The sequence below is a fragment of the Gobio gobio genome, assembly GCF_949357685.1.
Source record: "Gobio gobio genome assembly, chromosome: 23".
In the NCBI taxonomy this organism is placed as follows: Eukaryota; Metazoa; Chordata; class Actinopteri; order Cypriniformes; family Gobionidae; genus Gobio; species Gobio gobio.
Genome location: NC_137119.1, coordinates 40922684 through 40930239, shown reverse-complemented (window position 1 = coordinate 40930239; position 7556 = coordinate 40922684). Strand labels below are relative to the sequence as shown.

Genomic DNA, 7556 nt, shown 5'->3' with positions numbered 1-7556 from the left:
AATATAAGGTCAAAGGACAGATGTAGAAAACAAATTTTTGAAAATGATTTTAGCCTTAAATATATGGAAAATATAAACTCATTAATTTTCTCTTTAGTGGTGATTTCATAATTAGTCCCATAGAGGGTTTAAGACAAAATAAACAAACTACAAAACGGAAAGTAAAGCGACAGCCCCTCATGGACAACTGCGCATATAAACATAATAAAACACATCATAAATGTCCCAGGCTTGGTCCTCTCTCGTCTTGCACTGTCGTCGCTTCCCTTTTATCCTTCCGTGGGACTTGAGACCGGTGTGGCCCTGCTCCGTTCTCACGGCTCTCGGCCCCACCCTGCTTGCCAGTACATTTGACAGTATATTATATGATTATTTCTCAACAATATTGTATTCGCCACAAAAATCACCACAGAAAATGCTAATAAATTTGATTCAATTAAAGACAGATGGAGAGAAATCGAGAAATATTGTGGTGTGCTTATGAGAAATGGCGTTGAAAGAGCGGACTCGTGGTATTCTGTTTAGCTGGTGTAAAACGCTCTGTAAAATAACAACACCTTAACACGTCTGTCAGCAAACACTCGTGCCCCGTCCCTCATCTCTGTCTCTCTCTCTGTCTCTCTCTCTGTCTCTCTCTCTCTCTCTCTCTCTCTCTCTCTCCCTCCATCCCTCCAAACTTTTTTCCTGGACTAGGAGAATCCAAGTGGGGTTTCAAGTGTCAGTCCTCTCTTCTCTCCCCCTGGTTTCTCCCTCCTTCCCACTCTCTCCTTGCTTGGTGGGTAATTTGAGTTCCCTGAACGCTTTGAATAACAGAGGGACTGTGAAATAAAAAGCAAAAAAAAGTGACACTAGCTGTCAGTCGAAGGAAGACAAGCAAGACGCAGCCTCAACCATGCCTGAGCCCACAGAAGGTACATCTCTGCTTTCCCTTCACTCTTAATCAATCTCTGGCTTTTTAGTATTTAAGCTTCTTCTGCTCTTTATTTAGTAGTAGTAGTAGTAACTAGTATGTTTAGTAGCAACAGTATTGGTGGTGATGTTAACAGAAATACTTTACAAAACTTGACGACAAGAAATTGCGCCAATCAGTATTTACTGACAAGTTTTGCTTGTATTTTGTGCTCATATTATTGTTTATTTATCAGCTGATATTGTCAGGTCAGAGATAAGAATCAAACTTTAAACTTGTTTTCAACAAAACTGATGTTTGCTGATGTAGAACTGTTAGATTGATACATTCAATCTTTTTTCTTTGATGCATGACAGATATATTGTAATTTTGGCATGTATTGTGCTGTTTTGTTTTCCGCTTCTAATATTTATTTCACAATATTTCCATGCACCTTCTTTAGTTTGGAAGCTTTAAACGTCTCTAAAAATGTGGAGCTCCTTAAATGAATAGTATATGTAATGCAAGAGGATGAAAACTGTAGGGGGAGGAGGAAAGGTCGTTCATGAATGAGGAAGGGTTCAGTGTGAAGAGAGAGAATGGAGCAGATGTGTCAGGGCAGAGAGATAAAGTTGCACAGTTGGTAAAATTAAAACCTTCCAGACCAGAGCTGGCATATGAAAGCTGGAACACACACACGCCAACACACACACACACACACATAGTTTACAGGGAATATTGGAGTTACATTTTACAAGAAACTATTATTTCAATCCTTCTACTTAAAAAAATAATAATAATTTTCAGTGTAATGGATGAAGTGTCGCTATATGACAATATTAATTATATAATTATTAGGCCTATGCATGATGCCATAACTTTCATCTACATGGCATAGCATTCAGTAAACTGACAGATAGATAGACAGACAGACAGACGCAGAGACAGATAGGCAGACAGAGACAGGCAGATAGGCGGACAGACAGACAGACAGACAGATAGACAGACAGGCAGAGACAGATAGGCAGACAGAGACAGGCGGATAGACAGACGGACAGACAGACAGGCTGAGACAGATAGACAGACAGGTAGAGACAGATAGACAGACGGACAGACAGACAGATAGACAGACAGGCAGAGACAGATAGACAGACAGGCAGAGACAGATAGACAGACAGCCAGAGACAGGTAGATAGACAGACAGACACACAGGCAGGCAGACAGACAGACAGACAGAGGCAGATAGACAGGCAGAGACAGATTGGCAGACAGTGACAGGCAGATAGACAGACAGATAGACAGACAGACAGAGACAGATAGACAGACAGACAGAGACAGATAGACAGACAGACAGAGAGAGAGATAGACAGACAGAGACAGGCTGATAGATAGACAGACAGAGACAGATAGACAGACAGGCAGAGACAGATTGGCAGACAGACAGACAGATAGACAGATAGACAGACAGACAGACAGAGAGAGAGATAGACAGACAGACAGACAGAGACAGGCTGATAGACAGACAGAAACAGATAGACAGACAGGCAGAGACAGATTGGCAGACAGTGACAGACAGACAGACAGACAGACAGACAGACAGACAGACAGACAGACAGACAGACAGACAGACAGACAGACAGACAGACAGACAGACAGATAGAGACAGAGAGACAGTCAGGCAGATAGACAGACAGACAAACAGGCAGATAGAGACAGATAGACAGACAGACAGAGACAGATAGACAGGCAGGCAGGCAGACAGACAGACAGACAAGCAGATAGACAGACAGGTAGGCAGGCAGGCAGGCAGACAGATAGACAGACAAACATACAGTCAGACGGACAGACAGACAGACAGACAGACAGACAGACAGACAGACAGACAGACAGAGACTGATAGATAGACAGACAGACAGACAGAGACTGATAGATAGACAGACAGACAGACAGAGACTGATAGATAGACAGACAGACAGACAGAGACTGATAGATAGACAGACAGACAGACAGACAGACAGAGAATGATAGATAGACAGACAGACAGACAGAGACTGATAGATAGACAGACAGACAGACAGAGACTGATAGATAGACAGACAGACAGACAGAGACTGATAGATAGACAGACAGACAGACAGACAGACAGACAGAGAATGATAGATAGACAGACAGACAGACAGAGACTGATAGATAGACAGACAGACAGACAGAGACTGATAGATAGACAGACAGACAGACAGAGACTGATAGATAGACAGACAGACAGACAGACAGACAGAGAATGATAGATAGACAGACAGACAGATAGATATATGTCTGTAGTCTAAACTATCCATTAACAGTTCACTAAACCTGAGGCAGCACACATAAAACCAAATGCTCTGTCAGATGTATACAGTTATGAAATATGTCTCTTCCTCCTGACATAGTAGTTTATCTTTTTAAGCCATCCTGCTCTAGCGAGCCTGTAAGACGAGAAACCCTGGAGATGAACGTGTCCGCTGCTCATCTCCAGATCTTAGCACAATTCCACACTGACCGACGGATTACAAACGTTTCATACCACAAGCCTGATAATGTCTGCATCAACTTTAAAAGATTACTTTACACCCGGAAAATATTCAGGCCTAAAATTCAGATTTATACATTTTAACTTAAACTAATAAACTTGTGATGCATATTTGTCAGTCATACACAAATGAATGCACTCCAAAAACTATTTTCATCTCATTGATTTTATTTAAATAAATATTTTCAAAATACATTGATCAGATCGCTTGAATTAGATCATTATATAAAATTAAATATATACGGCTAGCTGTGAGACTAGCAATATTCAAGTTAAATGTATATTGAAACAAACTGGATTTATTGATGATAAATAGTGTACTTACAGTGTATTTAAAACACATTCAGTTTATCAGTAATATTCCAGAAACCTGACCCGTTTCATTCATGTATGACTTACAAGTTTGCTTGTAAAAACTGTGCAATCCAAATGAATGGAAATTAAACATCAACAGATTTTGATGAATTAGAAAAAGGCAACACCTAATTTAAGACTAGAGGAATCCGAAACCTGGAGCCACATCGGTGGAGACACACTATTTGATTTGGAGCGAGTGTATAAGTCCCTGCTGGGATCCAATTAACAGTTTGGACACTAATAAAAGAGTGACCCTCGAGACCTTTACTAAATCCAGTCACATGACAGACAGTATATCATATGACACAAAACCTAAACAGAATTAGATGAACGTTTTCAGTATCTAGAATTGTTGACCCTTTTGACACTCCAGAGTAAGATATAAATATCCCATGGTGACCTCTGCCTTTTCTATTTTCACCTCATCATCCGGTCTGTAAATCACACTTTATTTGACCACTTTATTCAATCATGAATTGTGTAACAAGCGGAGCAAAACGAGATTTTATTATAATGGGATCGTGTGGAGGACAAAACAATGGAATACCGCGTCATGAACTTCATTAATCCCCCGGACCGCTTCATTGCAACCTCTGCTACCTCGCCCCACCTTTTCAATGAACGCATCCCTATGGCAGTAAATCCGTTCAGCAGCCTGTCAGAAGTGTTGATTTACACACCGGCGCGCACTTTTAAGGGTTCTTCCAGATGCTGTTGTCCGATATGGTAATGCCGCAGAACCCCAGGGGAGAGACGAGCTCTAAAAATACCATCATATGCTGATAATCGCCACTTCAGTTTCAGAGATTTTATAGTGTGAAAGAACACACTGAGAGACAGTTTAACAACGTTTGCCACCATCAAATGCAATGTTGTAGCGGAGTCTTCTATTTAAAGGTGGCATGAACGGCTTCTTTTGAAACAGTCGCATGAAATGAAGACCTAATTTATAGCTCATTTGTTTTAAGTTGAGCCAACTCAACATACTAAGATCTAATGTTAACTCGCTCACCTCCCCGCTCATGGAATAATGAATCATGGAAAAGGCAACGCTTGCTTTTGTGCAATGCTACGCTATATTCAAAAGTTTAGGGTGGATTTTTTTTAGAAAGAAGTGCTCACCAAGGCTGCATTTATTTGTTCAAAGATACATTAACAATCTAATATTTTCAATGACAATACCGTTCTGGGTTGCTAATTTTAAAGTGTACATAACACACAGTTTCTCATGTTAATCTTGAGTATCTATAGAGTAGTGTTGCATCCTTCATATCTCTGAAGAGTCTTTAGCTGTATCATATTTATAAAAGATAGATACGCTGTACCGATTCTTTCAGAAAACAGCCGAGCTCGTGGAGGCGTGCAGTGGGCGGAGCTAAAGAGTCTCACACACACATACACAAACACAATACATTATGGCATTATCTCTGGATAATTTTCGATTCACTATACGTTCATGTTGTTATTATATGCACTCGCGCGCCAATTAGCCAACAAAACACACACATTTGATGCAGTTTCACTCATCGTCTGCGGTTTCGACTCGTGACAGGGAACAAACACACACACTTGCAGAACTCCGTTGCTGCTCCAGAAAAACAAACTGCATCAAGGTGATCTTTCCCTCACACCAGAAACACACTTTTTAGTGACATTGTTGATTTTGTGGTCTAAAAACAAAATGGCAGCGCTGCTGACGGCTCCCGAAACCTGAGCGAAGCTCGTTAATGGATGCGCTCTTGCTCTTACTTGTGTGTGTGTGTGTGTGTGTGTGTGTGTGTGTGTGTGTGTGTGTGTGTGTGTGTGTGTGTGTGTGTGTGTGTGTGTGTGTGTGTGTGTGTGTGTGTGTGTGTGTGTGTGTGTGTGTGTGTGTGTGTGTGTGTGTGTGTGTGTGTGTGTGTGTGTGTGTGTGTGTGTGTGTGTGTGTGTGTGTGTGTGTGTGTGTGTGTGTGTGTGTGTGTGTGTGTGTGTGTGTGTGTGTGTGTGTGTGTGTGGGGCCTTTTTTAGGACTATAAAAATACTAGGTGGTCGCCTAAGGCGCCATCAGTGAGTGGGTGGGAAATCTTGCACTAGATTTGTGTGTGTAAAGGGTGTCACGGCCACTCTAAAATGATATTGCCGCCCCCACCAGTTCCCCCACACTATTGGCTCAGAGAACTGTCAATCTGACGATCCCTATATGCCATTGGATCAGAGTACTGTCAATTACTGTCAAAAAAGTTTGCGTTTGGAGCGCTCAACAACACCATTAGATGAAAGAGCTCGGTCAATGCTTTGGTGAGGTAACGCTTTTTTAAACATACAATAAAGCTAAATTCAAATTAAAGGCCAACTAAAAAAACAGGTACAGTAAAAAGTGCACAAATCTGTATTTTGTTAGGGTAGTATTTGTGGCAGTCAAAAAAATCATGCTGTGAGATGGGCAAAATATAAATAAACTGCAAAAACACTTTCTTAGCAACTAGACACTGTACAAATATATATATATATATAGCCTAGGCATCTGGCTAAATAATGGTAGGCCTATTACAGGTATTAATTTAATTCCTTATTAACAAATATATACAAATATAATTTGGTATGTATATATTTTTTCATTAATACCAGTAATACCAATGTTGCTTTTTAAAATTTGACTGGGGGCACCAATAAGGATTTCGCCTAGGGCGTCAAAATGGCTAGAAACGGCCCTGCGTGTGTGTGTGCGCTCATCCGGGAGAAGTGCCCATACAAGGAATTCCACCCTTTATGACATCATACAGGGCCATACCCGAAAAGAAACACTCCGAAACTTGTTCGAATCCTGAAGGAGTGTATTTGGCACAGAAATACTCCGTCATACATCCAACTCGTTTTTTTTATTTTGGCCATGTTTAGCATGAGAATCAACTCTTTAACAGTGTAAATTAGTCAGAATGCATGAAATAGCATAAGAACCCTTAAAGGGATAGTTCACCCAAAAACGAAATGTTTATGTTTATCTGCTTACCCCCAGGGCATTCAAGATGTAGGTGTCTTTGTTTCTTCAGTAGAACACAAATGAAGATTTTTAACTCCAACCGTTGCAGTGTGATAGTCGTATAATGATGTCAATGGGGATATAACACATAGACATACAAATACTTTTTAAACCATGCGGCTCGTGGCGACACATTGATGTCTTAAGACACAAAACGATCGGTTTCTGCGAGAAACCCAACAGTATTTGTTATTTGTTTACCTCTTATCAGAAGAATGTCATCTAGTTTTCCCAGCACCATAACTTTCGGCGAATAAGGTCAAAATACTGGCGCGATCATTGATATACGTAGATGCCTCATTCGACCAATCCGCGCAGGCACTAATGAGAAATCTATGTATATATCTATGATCGCGCCAGTATTTTTCGTGTATTTTGACCTTATTCGCCGGAAGTGATGGCGCGGGGACGGCTGATGCAGAGCCATAGAAAAAAATGAAATACATTTTTAAATATGGATATTTTTCTTACACAAACACATCGATTCCCTTCAGAAGGCCTTTATTAACACCCCGGAGCCGCGTGGAGCAATTATATGATGGACAGATGCACTTTTTATGGACTTCAAAAACAGAGCAACTATTACTGCTATTATAAAGCTTGGATTAGCCAGAAAATGTTTAATATAACTGAAAGAAGAATGTCATTCAAACGTCGGATGACTTGAGGGTGAGTAAATCATGGGCTAATTTTCATTTTTGGGTGAACTATCCCTTTAAGAT

The 7556-nt window shown here is 40.6% G+C and overlaps 1 protein-coding gene across 7 annotated transcripts in view; it reads left to right on the top strand.

Moving 5' to 3' along the window:
- The first annotated feature begins 804 nt into the window (after positions 1 to 804).
- Positions 805 to 7556, top strand: part of mybpc2b (myosin binding protein Cb) — a 54581-nt gene continuing 47829 nt past the window's right edge. For 5 of the 7 annotated variants that reach the window (XR_013815677.1, XM_079806368.1, XM_079806367.1 and 2 more), the window contains exon 1: positions 805 to 911. The gene's annotated coding sequence lies outside the window, so the exon portion shown is untranslated. Of the gene's footprint in view, positions 922 to 7556 lie in introns of all 7 variants that reach the window. The other 2 variants (XM_079806366.1, XM_079806365.1) reach the window with 1 other exon arrangement.